Raw genomic sequence first — 16565 nt, forward strand, 5'->3', positions numbered from 1 at the left:
ATTTAATAAATATACAGGGTATTGCTCAGTTGAATAATTTGGCAATTGTTGCGTATTAATGAGTACCGTATATGGTAACACAGGATCCTGTCCATACACTAAAAAGAAAGGTGTGTCATTGAACGAAGCATTATATGCAGTGTTCAAAGCTATCTTAGTTCTAGGAAGCATGGTGTGCCAATGAAGGGGGTCATCAGTCACTAAGTAACGTAAAATCCGCACTACTTCCCTATTATGCGACTCCACTAAACCATTTGCTGAAGGCCTATATGTGGTCACTGAAAACTGTTCAATTTCCATCAAGTCCCTGACCGATTCACCATCTTATTTATAAACTCCAGACCATTATCACTTATCAAATTTTTTTGGCCAACCAAAAAAGGTAATGAAAGAGGACAGCACCTGGGCTAATTTGTAAATATGAGTGTACCCAGTAAATGCATCCACAAATACACATATATACTTGTGTTGCGTTAAATCGGTAGTAAATGGTCCTACTACATCCATATGCACTGTATAAAATTTAATAGGACTCACAGGCCAATTACTGGCTTCTGGTATAGGGTTTTTATGTTCTTGGAAACAGTTACAAGCAATAAAACTTTTTATATAATTCTTTATAAATTTTTTCATTCCTAACCAAAAGAAGGATTCATATGAGCTACTAAAAAAATGGCGGACATGGCGGACGGTCCCCTTTGTTCTATCAATCCCTAAATGCCCTACATACAGACTTGCATGTACAATTTGGATATCTCGGATAGTTAGAGAGGATGGAAGAACTACCCATGCACAAAATTCCCCTCCCCTCTTCTCATAAGCACTATATAAGATATCATTTTCTATAAAAAACTTCTGATGAGGCACATTAAAAAATGACAGATAACTCTCCGATACCACTTTAATCACTGCTCGCACTCTTTCCATCCATTGCTCCTTTTTTCTGTTCCTCTCAGTCTTCTTCATGTCCCAGCCTCCCAAGTCAATCAAACCCACATCATCAGGGGATTCATTCTGTTCTCCTCTGGTCATGTCCTCGGCCACCCATATATAGTCCCCTTCGCCGTTCATATCTCTCTCTCTCTCTGCTACCGTGTTCCGTTGGGTCCCCCTGGAGAGTTCACACCGCGTTCTCTATTTTTTTTTCTATTTTGATGGGAGTTTTTAATATTTTGGTTATATTCTTCATTCCTCTTTTGTGCCATTATTATTACACCTATTACTGAACCTCTAAAGAGAGCATGTGCTTCCTTGTTAGCTTTACCATCTATGTGATGAAAACCCTTTATATTAAACTCTAACAATCTCACAATCCATCTCGCTTGTTGAAAGGTCAAATCATTTTCATAATACAAATCACATCTTCCCTTTCCTCTGTTTCCTTTTTCCTAAGATGTTGGGTGGGCGAAGGTGTGCGTGTGCAACAGCCCGCACAGCCAGGGCATTTTTTGCTGAGCACTCTTGAGATAGATGTCCGTAGACGTGACAAAGGTAATAGTGGGGGGATCCTTGGGTGGGGTACTCCATCATCAGTACTCCTCTCCCCCACACTACCAACATTTGAAAACTTTGCTAATCTGCTGTCTGCTTTCCCCTTTACCTCTCTTTGGGGGTCTAGCGCCTCTCATGGCTTCCAACTTTTCGGAATCTGGCCTGATATTCCCTGTAATTTTTTTCAGGCAAATTGTCTAAAATGTTTGAGTCACAACCAATTGTCATCGAACGAATAACCACATAAATACGATCTTACCAATCTCCGAATATGTTTACGGGCAATAGCTTTTTTATCACCTTTTGAGAGATTGGCACCCGCGGTAGCAAACGAATCGCAATCACGAAAAATGTGAGTTGTAAAACTAAGAACAGATTTACCTTCCCGTATTTTAGGATTGTAATTTTCTTTTATGTCTCCCTTTCTCGCATCAGGCAAAGCAAAATTCTCAATAAAACTTCGTTTTATTTTAGTATAACTTCTTAAACTGTCTTGTTGCCAACACATTACCTCCATTGCAGGAGCATCTTTCTGCAATCTAATTACTTGAATAGCTTTTTCTCTTTCCAACCACCCATATGTTGCTACTTAAAAGTCTCACAAAAAGACTTCAATCAATTGAAACCCTTTGTTAGGCCAATGATCATCAAAAGGTCTAACACTTGCCTGGAGTTCTGGCAACTTTCGAACTACGATTTGTGTAGCTTCACTCAGCTGTGCATGCGTACTCTCACTTGTGTGCATTTGAACTTTGGTTATGTAGGTCGGATATGTTGTGGTAGCACGCCACACCACGCCTCTTCTCATTCAACCAAGAATCTGTTTATTAACTTTTCTAAGTTTTCTAACATATTTTCCAAATCTTGCATTCTAATTTCCTGTCTAAATTCTTCATTGGGAACGCTATACCCCACTACTCACTTGTTCTCATCTCCAGCAGCAGCAGCATCTGCTATATTAGTCATTGTGTATCTAGGCATCTTGAACTTTGATCTCATCGAATCAAAGAATAACTTAACTCACACCATGCACAAACAGACGTATTTTTCACCTGATACCAATATGACCCGTGTAGATGGATAATGAAACGTTGGAATATGAGTTTTATCCATTTATTATAAAAGGTTCATCCTTAATTACATATACACAACTACCCTCACACACACACACACACATACACACACACACACACACACATATATATATATATATATATATATATATATATATATATATATATATATATATATATATATATATATATATATATATATATATATATATATATATATATATATATATGTATACATATATATATATATATATATATATATATATATATATATACATACATATATATATATATATATATATATATATATATATATATATATATATATATATATATATATATATATATATGTTTAAATATACATATATATATATATATATATATATATATATATGTATATATATATATATATATATATATATATATATATATATATACATATATATATATATATGTATATATATATATATATATATATATATATATATATATATATATATATATATATATATATATAAATATATATATAAATATGTATATATATACACACACACACACCCATATATATATATATATATATATATATATATATATATATATATATATATATATATATATATATATATATACATACACACACACACACATATATATATATATATATATATATATATATATATATATATATATATATATATATATATATATATATATATATATATCCCCAGATACTGAAGCCTTGATGAGGATGGGGGTTTAAGGTTAAGCAGCTGGGCTCTAATGAACAGTGGGAACTACTTTCCCACTGGACCTCGGTGCCCAACTGTTGATGCAACTAAATCAGTCTTCACCTTCTCTTTTCCTTTTGGTTATTTTTTTTTTCTCCCATCTCTTCCTTTTTGGGCTTGAACTTGTTGATAATTTTGGCTTGTTTGATTATACTTTGGCTGCTGCTTTTGATTTGGCACAGTGTGAGATGGACAGTGTCCTATCGCTACCTTAGCCAATTTAGATGCCATCTGCCTCTGGCAGACCCCATTGGGTACAGACTAAGTCTGTTAAGAGTCGGGCTCCAGTGATCCGGTTGTAAGTCACTTATATTTGCAGGTAATGGTTGACGCCAGGCATTGGAGTCGCCTGTGGGAGTGGCTAACCACCCACACTGACCAGTGCACGCTCACCTTTAGAGAGGTAGCCCCTCTCTAATAGAGGACTGGTCCCCGCTGAAGCCTCTTCTTGTGTTGGGCCACAGGGGATAGGAGGACTGACATCCTCCGATAAGAGGTGGATAACCTGGCTTGCGCTTACCAAAAAAACCCATCCCGCTGTTGACGACCTGGAAAATAAAAACATGGACCTTGATACAGACAGTTCCCCCTCGGGTTCTAATATTTCAACTTTGGAACCTTACATGCTTTATGGAAAGAATGATAAGAAAACACTAGAGAAGAAGCGAGAGAGAGAGAGAGAGAGAGAGAGAGAGAGAGAGAGAGAGAGAGAGAGAGAGAGAGAGAGAGAGAGAAATGATGACAGTAGAGAAACATATAGAAAAGTAGAAGTATCACCTGGTCACTATTTTATCTTAGAATTAGAAAACGGGGAGAAATGAGCATTTAAATGTGTTTAAAGCTAACAGGGAAATAGACACTTTATGTGGAGTGCAGCCAAAAATTCTACTCCAGGGATAAGGAAGTCTCTTGATAGAGACACCATTCCCAATATAAGGTGAAAGGTTAAAAACACTAACAACATTGGATGGTCGTAGTGTAAAATGTGTTTCGCACCCTACTTTCAATCAGAGAAGAGGTGTCATATATGCTCCAGAAATGCTGGATGTAGAGGAAAAATAAGTTAAGGATGAACTGAATAGTCAAGGAGTAGTAAAAGTAGTCAGAATGAGAAAGAGAGTTGGAGAACGTATTCCTCTCGCTACTTTGATTATAACATGTGATCACTGTAGATTACCAAATGTCATTGAAGCTGGTTGGCTATTTTTGAAGGTGAAACCTTGTATCCCTTCACCGTTGCGATGTTAAAATTGCCAAATGTATGGCCATTTAAGCCAGAAATGCAAGGAAATGCCAGCTGTTTGTGCCAACTGTGGAAAAAAATAGTCATGGAGTATACTTAGGAAATCCAAATTGCATACATTGTGAGGAAGTATGCCCAGCTACATCTAAAAGTTGGGTCAAGTTTATTTTTGAAAAAATAAATTCAGGTCATAGGACCGTGGAAAGGGTTACTTTTAGAGAGGCTCGTAAAAGATAAGACCAGGGCAACCTTTTTCAATGGTTCGGAAGAAAATCTTGCCAAAGCACACGGACAAAATTTATATTACCACTTCTAATATAAAGAAACATATGAAAGTGATTAAAGAAGTTGAAAATCCCATCGAAAACCTATATCTAGAAATTGTAGAGAAATCAAACTAGATACTTAAAGATCTGAAAGGTATTCAAAAACCATCTACTCCTATGCCAAACAATAGCACAAACCTCTCTCATGCCCTGTCCCTGCCTGATCTGATGGAGGTTCCACTTGAAACCTATTTATCTGCTGAACCTGAAGTAGGGAAGGTGCAAAAGCCCTACAGATCACAGCATTTTAATCGAAAAAGAGAGAGATCTTTATCTCTCTTGCCTCATACCATAAGAAGCATGAAAGTTACCACTGCAAATAAATATGCTGTATTGTCTGCTGATGTTTCTGATCATCTGGAAGGTGAAATGAACAAATCAAAAATTCAAGTAGAGGTCCATCATCCTCCTCAACAATTAGATCAAAAGGACACGAAGAAAAAGACGATCACTAAACCCACTATATCAATATCCTCTCTAGAGATACACCCGGAAATATTGTTAGATCAAATATTGCCAATCGGAATACTTCATCTAAGATGTCTTTCAAAAAATAAACCATAGTTCTTTCTTCCATTCTGCAATGGAATTGCTGCGGTTTAATGGCGAAATATGAACAACTTAAGCTCCTCATACGTGAGCACTCCCCTATAACTGTATGTCTATAAGAAAGCAAGCTCGATGTTAATACTCCTTGTCCTCGAGGGTATGTTAGCTATAGGACATTATATGATCAACGAGCATGGAACCATGTGGGAGGTCTTATATACCTTCGTCCAGATGTTCCCCAAATATCAATGTCTATTTGTACTCTTCTGCAGGCAGTGGTTGTACATATTGATATAGGGAGAAAATACACAATTTTTTCTCTGTCCTGGCCTTAAAATGATAAGATCTCCTATGATAATATAGTAGAGGTGATTAACCAACTCCCACAACCTTTTCTCTTACTAGGAGATCTTAATAGTAGACATCCTTTATAGAATGATGTTTTGGCAAACGCAAGGGGTAATATGTTATCATCACCCTTTCATGCTCAGACAGGTACCTTGTTCTGCATTGACCTATCAGTTGCACGCTCTAACTGTCTTCTTGATTTTGATTAGCGAAGATTAGATGATTGGAATACCAGTGATCATGGACCAATTATTATGAAACACCAACAATAGTGCACCTTTACAGAGATCGCCTCGATGGAATCTTGATAAGGCGGACTGGGATAGATTTTTGGAGCTTAGTGAAATTGAAGGAAATGCAGAACCGTTCGAAAGTGTTGATTATGCCATAGACTTACTTAATGGAACTCTTCACACAGCAGGAGTCAATTCCATTCCCAAAACAACAGGGATATTCAGACGACGACCAGTTCCCTGGTGGCCATCAGAACTAACTGCCCTGCACAGAGACAGAAGAAAGTCTTTAATTCGATTGTGCATGCACCGTGCTGAGGAGAATATAGTCCTGTACAAAAAATGTAGAACACAGTTCCGTCTTGCCATGAAAAAAACTAGGCGCCAGTCTCGTATGTCATTTGTTTCCTCCATTAACAGTAAAACACCAACATCACCTGTGTAGAGGAAAGTCAAAAGATAGAAGGGAAATTCATCCATTTTCCAAATGTATCCTGAAAGTGGGAAGCAGCTCTTGGTCACCTGTTTAGGAGTATTGAAGAAAAGTAAGTTTTAGATTTGCAACAAAAAAGCAAGAGTCATACAATTCTCCTTTTACTGAAAGAGAGTTTGATTTTGCACTTGCTACGTGTAACAATGTAGCCTCTGGACCCGATGGAATTCCATATGCAATGATTAAACACGTACCTTTTGATACAAAGTTGTTCATTTTAAGCATTTTAAATAGAATATGGCATGATCATAGCTATCCAAGTGTTTGGAAATCAGCCCTTATTTTAGCCTTTATAAAACCCGGTAATGACAAGTTTTTAGTAGCAAATTATAGGCCAATTGCATTGAAATCTGGTTTATGCAAAATCATGGAGAAGCTGGTCAATGTATGATTGATCTGGTACCTTGAAAAGAAGAGTATTATATCACCCATTGAATGTGGATTCAGAAAAATGCACCCAACGACTGATGTGCTGATATGACTTGAGTCCTCCATTTTTTAAGTCTTTGCTTCTAAACAGCACCATGTGACAATTTTTTTTTATCTTGAAAAGGCATATGATACCACATGGATATATGGTATACTTAAAAGAATCCATGAGGTTAGAGTCAGAGGAGAGCTACCACTATTTATTCAGTCATTTCTTTCACATACAGTTTTTCAAGAAAGAGTTATATTCATCGATCTGGAAAGAACATCTGTGAATCCTGGAGAAGGGGTTTGAAAAGCTGTGAGAAGAAAATCTGACGATTAACCGGGAAAAGAGAGAATTTGGAATAGCAACGCTTAGGTACTTAGGATTCGAGGTCGAAATTGGACAATTCGCCCTGTTAGCCGCTAATGTCTAAAGATTAAGGAAATTTTCAATCCCCACAACAAGAAATTAAATACAACGATTTTTAGGGATGGCAGGATTCTACAAACGGTTTTGCCCGATTTTTCAGCTGTAGTCACTGCCTTGACCGATTTGACTATCCCCAAGAAAAAGTCTGTATAAACCAGCGAGTGCAAGGAATCCTTCGACAAGATGAAGAAGATATTAACTTTGAAATCGATACTGCAAGCACCTGATTTCAATAAGAAATTCCTTATCCAAGTGGATGCGTCGGACAATGGGATCAGAGCGGTCCTATTACAAGAAGGCAAGGAAGCATTTCTCTATCCTTTATGATTTATGTCATCAAAGCTAAGGAAGCATCAACGAGCATACTCGACTGTTGAAAATGAACTGCTATTGCAAATTACAGAGATAGAAACTTTGAAGTTCATGTGAATAGACCAGAAAATTAAGAAATTAAGGTTTATTCAGATCACAGACCTATAAGTTATGTTAATAAAAGGATTAACTAGATGGTCCTTATATTTGCAACCATATTGTATTAATATAAAGTTTATAGACGCTAAAGATAACCTGGTTGCAGATTATTTATCTCAGGCTGAATCGTTAGATTCTGGCGCGGAATAAATAATGTTTTTGGAGGACCTATCTTGCCAAGCTGCTCTTCATGTGAGCTGAATATTTTATTCACATATTTTATTTGTGTATTTAAGATATGTATAACCAACTTGTAAAGTGAATTCCGCTCACACGGGATTAAGTAAATATATGTAAGTTACTTAAGACTTTCCTCATTCCTTTAGTTGCATTTTCATTCAGCTCTATATATGTAAATTTATAATATTTTAAAGATTTAAATTTTCATTTCACGCAGTTTTGTTAAAAAGTCTTATATAACCTTGATAAAAGGTATGCTTATGACACACGCTAGGGATAACTTCATGTTTCCACGTGGTTGGAAGAGACATGAAAATTCTAGGCTAAAAAATATTATTATTTTTTTTTTAATGTTACGAAAGGAGGTGGGCGAAGTTAGCTATGAGAGAGTTGCCTCGATGGCAATGTTAGTACCCCTTCTTCAAATTACTAAGTTGGCACACTTACAACTCTAGAGCCACGCTGCTACGCTACAAGAATTATCTACTTGAAATTTTTAGAGTGAATTAATCTACTATATATATATATATATATATATATATATATATATATATATATATATATATATATATATATATATATATATATATATATATATATATATATATATATATATATATATATATATATATATATATATATATATATATATATATATATATATATATATATATATATATACATATATTTACATATAAATATATATATATATATATATATATATATATATATATATATATATATATATATATATATATATATATATATATGTATGTATATATATATATATATATATATATATATATATATATATATATATATATATATATATATATATATATATATTTACATATAAATATTTATATATATATATATATATATATATATATATATATATATATATATATATATATATATATATATATATATATATATATATATACATATATATATTTACATATATATATCTATCTATCTATCTATCTATCTATCTATCTATATATATATATATATATATATATATATATATATATATATATATATATATATATATATATATATATATATATATAAATTTTATATATATATATATATATATATATATATATATATATATATATATATATATGTATATATATAAATATATAAATATATATATATATATATATATATATATATATATATATATATATATATTTACATAAATATATATATATATATATATATATATATATATATATATATATATATATATATATATATATATATATATATATATATATATATATATATATATATATATATATATATATATATTTATATTAATATATATATATTTATATATAAATTATATATATATATATATATATATATATATATATATATATATATATATATATATATATATATATATATATATATATATATATATATATATATATATATATATATATATATATTTTTGGGCTCAAGCCATGTCGTCCTGATGGAAGTTCCTATAGGGTAGCTTCCTAGGGTATATTACAACTACGACGATATTCCCAGAGAATTTACCTTAAGGTACCAGAATTCTAACTCCTGGAGCGAGTATCCCTCGTGAAAGGGATATCGCGACATATCAGAGGACGTATTCTAGACACGTCACATGGCAATCTACGACCTGAACAGAGATTCGTCTCGTAGGAGGGAGATTGACGAGATACGAATTCGGGAAAGAAAAAGGGGAGCCGCTCCCAAGGCTTCCCTATCCCCCGATTCGTATGCGTGCCTGGCGCCAATCCTGGCGCCATCTGTATTCCTTTTTGCGTAGCTTAACAACTCGGTGTTTTTTCCTGTTTTTCTCGCAAATCTTGGATTTATTCAGCTTTTCATGGCTTCTTCGTCTTCGTTGACCTCGGATAAGTTGAGTATAGTGTCTGTTATGTATAAATGTAGGCTCTTGGTAAATTTTGAGTGATTAATAGGATTAATCTTTGATACAAGAGCCGTAGCCTACCAGAGGTATCCTGGACACTGTCACTCGCTAGGTATAAATTAGTTAGTCAGAGTGACATTCCTGGTTGTTTTGCTTAATAAATTTTAGCTATTTAGCTTTACATAGGATTTCCTTTCGTGCTTAGTATTATTTGGCGAAGTATTCGCCATTCTGGCTTACGCTAGGCCATGTAGCCTAGTCGTTTGGTCCTAGTACTTAATGCATGATTTTGGTTTTTCCGAGTGTTATTAAAATTTTATTGAAGCTTTAGGCTATATTTTATACATTTTAGACTGTGTGGAATATTTCCAAAATTGTATACGTGAGAGTTTCGGTGAATCAGGTAATCGATTCTCTTGGTGCCTAGGCTAATTGCTTATGGAGCCTTAGTATACTTTATTATACTCCCCGGTTGCTTTCTTTTCTTCGGAGAAGGTATGCAATCCCTTTCCCTCTGTTTAAGCCTTGGGCTTATCCCTAAGTGGTTTTTTCCGAATTTATTTTCGATAAAACTATACTAGGGTGTTACTGTACCTTCCTGTTCCAGCAGAGTCTGGTTCAAAGAGGGACAGAACAACAGAGTTTTTAGTCTGAGTCAGTGTTGTCTGGCTTGGGGCAGAGTCTCCCTCGCTGACCTAACACTTACAAAGGGAGCTTAGCTCCCTTAGGTCACTATCGAAGGTTTCTGTAGTTATGATTCCTTCTTGTGTGATCAAACCAGACTAAGTCCTGTTGCTGTTCTCGGGGAGGATAAAATCTTCCCTTGGGAGTAGCAACGCCTTCCTTGCTTTGGTGCTCTGGAAGCTGGCAGGTATTATACTACTGTGCTGGCCCTTTCCCTTAGATCTCCCTTAGGCTAAGACAAAGTTCTTGGCTGCGGGTGATCTGTCACTAAAGCAAGGTTGGCAGGACCCTCTTGTCCCTTCCCCCTCTATCTCCGTAATGGCCTAGCCATTACTGTACTGTACCTTGCCGCCCGGCAGAGCTTGCCGGCAGGGGTATTACTGTACTGTATGTCATTCTACTTCTGGACCTAGTATAGGTTGGGATGTGGAATTGACTAAGCCCATTGCCGGCGGCAGAGATGCTGGACGGCAAGGGTCTTATGTTTTCGAGTGCTGCCCGGACCTCTCTTGGTCCCTCATCCATGCCTGCCGGCAGAGCCGGACGGCATTGATCAAGGAAGCCTGAATTAAGTTTCTCCCCTTCCTTATATGCACTCTTTCGGTTGCCGGGCTTGGGGGGTTGTGTACACTCTTATCCCGGCATCCATTCTATTTTCTTCTAGTGCTGTACCTGTCTCGGCTGCCGGCCTATGAGGCCGGCAGCCGGGCAGGTGTAGTCTTCTGGTTCTTTTGCTGCCGGCTGGCATCGGTCTTGTACCTTTGCCGGCCGGCTTATGTCAGTCCTTGTCTGCCGGTCACCAAGAGTGTGGCTGGCAGCTGGGTACTACCTTGTGTAGTTGTTGGCCGGCAATCATTGCCGGCCAACACTGGCTGTTGCTGGCCGGCAGCTGCTGCCGCCAGCACAGGCATTTGAACCAGAGGGCTGCCGCCCTATAGCTGTTAAGTAGTATACTTTAAAGCTAATTGTGGTGTGTGCCGGCCGGCAAAGGCAGGCCGGCACACATCCTCCTATACTGTACTAGTATTCTTCTGTATAGCATATACAGTAAGAAGAAAACTATAGTAAAAGTTTAGGTACAGCACTGTATCTTCTAACACTATTGTGTTTTCTTGCACGGCCCTTTGCTGTTGCCTTCAGACAAGAAGCAGAGTTCTTCCCTGTCTATTATCCCGGATTTTAAAATCATTGCCTAGGTGTGAGCTCCACCTGTTTCCTCTGGAAACTTTGCACTGGTTACTCTAGTAGAGATAAACCATTTTGATTTTATTATCTGGAAGGCTGCAGCAATGGGTTGTGAGGGAAACACAAGTGTGTGTCTTTAATTTCTGAATTGTTATGCTATACTATGCATATCCAGTGATACATAGTTCACTTGATACTCATGGAAATTTCTTCTCTTTACAGAAGGACACTCCGAAGTGGGGAAGTGCTTTCTGCAATGTCAGCAGCAAGAACCTCTGCGGACATGAGTTTTGTAGGAGACACGCAGCATACGCTGTCTCCAAGGATGATCTCCGGTATTGGGACCCTCAGGTATGTACTGTGTGCACTAACCTGATTAATGAGACATTTAAATAGCTAGGAAGAAGCTTCGTACCTGGGTAAGGGGCTTCCAAAAGTACACTTCTGGCCCTTATCTTCCAAGTGAGAAGATGAGGGCGTATCTTTTCCCTAAGGCATCAGCTGATGCAGTGATTCCCCAGCCTCAAGAGGAGATCCCCTAAGTTCAGATCCAGGTGGATGCTGAAGTCGCGGTCGCGATGCAAGACATCCAGCTAAATGACAGGATATCTGATGTGGACGGGTGTCAGGAGGAAGACCTCCTTGCAGAAGCCCAGGATGAAGTTCAAGTCCCTCTACATCGGCCGGTCTCCCAGTAGAGCTGGGACAGGCCCTCTCTTCTATTGTTGGAATGATCCAACAAATGCAGAAGGAGAATCAGGAGAAGGCGGCTGCAATGGAACTGCGAATGCAGTGCCTTGCAGAATCACATGGGCCCCAGAAAAGCTCAATGTGAAAGACCTTCCTTTGTGCTCGGATGCTAACCCATGGAGGTATGCTGAGCACATGTCGATGACGACTGGAAAGATCGTCATCTCGGATATGCTGGGCTCAGTTCCCCTGGAGGGTGGAATTCTGGCCCAGCAAGGCACCATATCCGGACTGTTATGTCCGGCTGAGGAAGGAACCAGCTTCAAAGGAGGAGGCAGAGCCGAAGGAGGTCATAGTGATGACCATGCTAAGGCTCAAGCTCTACTTTCATCTTCGATGAAAGAGAGGGGCTTCTCTAACTCAAAGGTAGCTGCATTGAATAGGAAGCTCCCTTCCTCTGTGTCCTCGCCTACTAGAGCCTTCCCCCTTTTACAGAAAGGGTTTCTGGCTGTACTAAAAGCAATCGAGGCCGGCAAGTCTTGCCCCTCCCTAGAGGAGTGTAAACCCTTGTCGCTGGCCCTGCCTATGGACCACAAAGATTGGAAGGACGTCCATCTTACGTTCTAAGTGGGAAAGTTGGAGGCTGATATTGCCGGATGTCAGTTCGGCAAGGACCTCCCTAAGTTGTCTGACTTTCTTTTGCGAAGTGAGTTCGATACAAAAGAAAGACTGACTGCCTCAATGTCTCTTCAGACTACTCTCGAGACGATGGCAAGTGACCCCAAGGTCCATGAAATGTTCATGGTAGTGGCCAAGCCTCATCTGGCCACAGTGACGAAGGACCTTTATGGCTTCGTCAAGGCAAGGAGAGCTTGTAGGGAGTTCGTGTTTACCTCGGCTACAGTGAGGCACGAGCTAAAGAAACTAATCTCCTCCAACATTTGGGGAAAAGACCTTTTTCCCTACCGACTTGGTCAAAGAAGTTTTTGATAAAGCCACCTTGGAGAATAGAAACCTTCTCCAGAAGTGGGACCTGGCTATCAAAAGAAAGTCTTCCCCGGATGAGGGTCCTCAACCAAAGAGGAAGACTATGAGGACTAGGCTACCGTCTCGGCCAGCCAAGCCTCTTAGACAGCAACAGCAACTGCAATTGCCATTGCCCCCAGTGCCCCAGATCGTGGCACAAACCCCGACCACCTTTCAGTGGGTACCCCAGGCCGTGTCGACACAGTCCACGGCTTTCACCCCAGCGTTCGAAGGGCAGTCTACTTCCTTCCGAGCAAAGCCTAGAGGAGCAGCCAGAGGCTCGTCTAGACGCCCCTCAAGGGGAAGGGGATTCAGGGGTGGTCGTGGTCAGGAAGGCAAGACCTCAGGACGGCAGTCCAAGTGAGGTGATACCGGTAGGAGGGAGACTTCTGAAAATTCGGGATCGGTGGACCTTCGATCCCTGGGCCCACAGCCTACTCAAGAATGGATTGGGCGGGAGCTGGTACAGCACTCCACCCCCGTACCTTCGGTTTTTCCAACACTCCACCCCCGTTATGGAGGAGTACGTTCAAGAACGGTTGGAGAAAAAGGGTGAAGCCCATCAATTTCTAAGGGAGGCTGTTTTGTGTTCCCAAGAAAGACTCGGAAAAGCTCAGAGTCATTCTGGACTTGTCGCCACTTAACAAGTTCATAGTGAATTGCAAATTCAAAATGCTAACACTGCAACACATAAGGACCTTACTGCCCAAGAGGGCATATTCCGTCTCTATAGACTTGTCAGATGCCTACTGGCACATTCCAATTAGCCATCGACTCTCCCCCTACCTAGGGTTCAGGCTACAGCGAAGACTATACGCCTTCGGAGCCATGCCATTCGGGCTAAACATAGCCCCAAGGATTTTTACGAAGCTTGCGAGCGTAGCTCTCAAACAATTTCGCCTAAAGGGAATTCAGGTAGTAGCCTACCTGGACGACTGGTTGGTGTGGGCAGCATCCGAGACAGAATGCTTGCAAGCTTCCAGTCAGTGATCCAGTTCCTAGAGTACCTAGGCTTCAAGATCAACAGAAAAAGTCTCGACTTTCTCCATCTCAAAAGTTCCAGTGGCTAAGATCCACTGGGACCTTTTGTCACACCGTTTCTCCACCCCAGCGAAGAAAAGGAAGGAGATAGCGGGTTCTGTCAAGAGACTTCAAGATTCCGAAAGGATATCAAGACACGAGCAGGAGAGAGTACTGCGCTCTCTCCAGTTTGCTTCGGTGACAGACCCAGTGCTAAGAGCACAGCTAAAGGATGCAATCGGAGTTTGGAGAAGTTATGCATCAAACGCGTGAAGAGATCTGAGAAGACCAGCCGCTTCGGCTAAGTACTCTTCTCAGGCCTTGGTCCCAAGCCAGACATCTAAAGAAGTCAGGTTCTTCTTCAGCCACCTCCCCCGTCGGTGACGATTCACTCAGACGCCTCAAAGGAGGGATGGGGAGGTCACTCTCATCGGAAAAAAGTCCAGGGGACTTGGTCCAGGCTATTCAAGACCTTTCTCATAAAACTTTCTAGAAGCTAGGGCAGTGCTCCTTACCTTAAAGAAAGTCTCCCCGCGTCATTCGTTCCACATAAAGTGGTAATAGACAGCGAGGTAGTTGTAAGATACTTGAATTGACAAGGATCGAGGTCACCACCTCTCAACCAGGTGATGTTGGCCGTCTTCCGATTGGCGGAAAAGAAGAAGTGGTACCTGTCGGCAGTTCACCTTCAAGGAGTCCGCAATGTGACAGCGAACGCTCTATCCAGGTTCACACCGATAGAGTCGGAATGGTCCTTAGACGCAGGATCATTCTCCTTCATTCTGAATCAGTCCCAGAACTGCAGATAGACCTCTTTGCGACGAAAGACAACAAGAAGTTGCCCCTGTACGTGCCCCGTACGAGGACCCCTTAGCGGAAGCAGTGGACGCGATGTCCCTCGACTGGAACAGATGGTCCAAGATTTATCTGTTCCCTCCTCACAACCTTCTGTTGAGGGTCCTCAACAAACTGAGATCCTTCAAAGGGTAGCGGCAATAGTGGCCCACAAGTGGCCGAACAGCGTGTGGTTCCTCCAGGCATTGGAACTGTAGCTGAAGTTTGTACCACTACCAGATCCAGTTCTGACCCAGCGAGTACAGAAGTCACCTGTCTGCGCTTCATTACAGAAAACCCGGACCCTGCAGTTCATGATTTTCTCTCCCTAGCGGTGAGAAAGCGTTTCGGGATTTCGAAAGCCAGTATAGACTTCATTGAGGAATATAAATGCAAATCTACTAGAAGGCAATATGAGTCATCTTGGAGAAAATGGGTGGCCTTTTGTCAAGGCGAAGATTCCGCAGGAGATCTTGACAGACTTCTGCTTATCTTTTTTCCCCACCTCCAAGGTCAAGGGTTGGCAGCGAACACGATTTCAGCGTGTAAGTCTGCTTTGACAAGACCCATTCTATATGCCTTCCAGGTCGACCTAGGTAACGAGATCTTTAATAAAGTCCCGAAAGCCTGTGCTAGACTCAGGACCTTCAGCACCTCCAAAGCCCATTTCATGGTCTTTAGACAAGTTCTTCATTTCGCTTCTCTGTTGAGCAATGAAGAATGTGCGTTAAAGGATTTGACACAAAAAGTTATTTTCCTAATTTGCACTCGCGTCCGGGGCCAGGGTTAGTGAAATTGTAGCCTCTCGAGAGAGGCAGGTCGTGTTCAGTTCCTGGATGGGGAAGAACTGAACCTGTTTCCGGATCCTACGTTTCTCGCCAAGAATGAGTTACCCACCAACAGGTGGGGTCCCTGGAGAATCTGCCCTCTGAAAGAAGATGCATCTCTATGTCCAGTAGAATGCCTAAAGGTCTATCTTCATAGAACTTCAGACTTCAAGGGTGGTCAACTATTCAGGGGAGAAACATCAGGCTCAAATTTATCTCTGAATCAACTCAGAGCAAAAATCACATATTTTATTCGCAGAGCGGATCCTGACAATACACCCGCAGGTCACGATCCGAGGAAAGTTGCCTCATTCTTAAATTTCTTTAATTGCATGGATTTTGAAC

The sequence above is a fragment of the Palaemon carinicauda genome, chromosome 16, assembly GCF_036898095.1.
Source record: "Palaemon carinicauda isolate YSFRI2023 chromosome 16, ASM3689809v2, whole genome shotgun sequence".
Taxonomy (NCBI): Eukaryota; Metazoa; Arthropoda; class Malacostraca; order Decapoda; family Palaemonidae; genus Palaemon; species Palaemon carinicauda.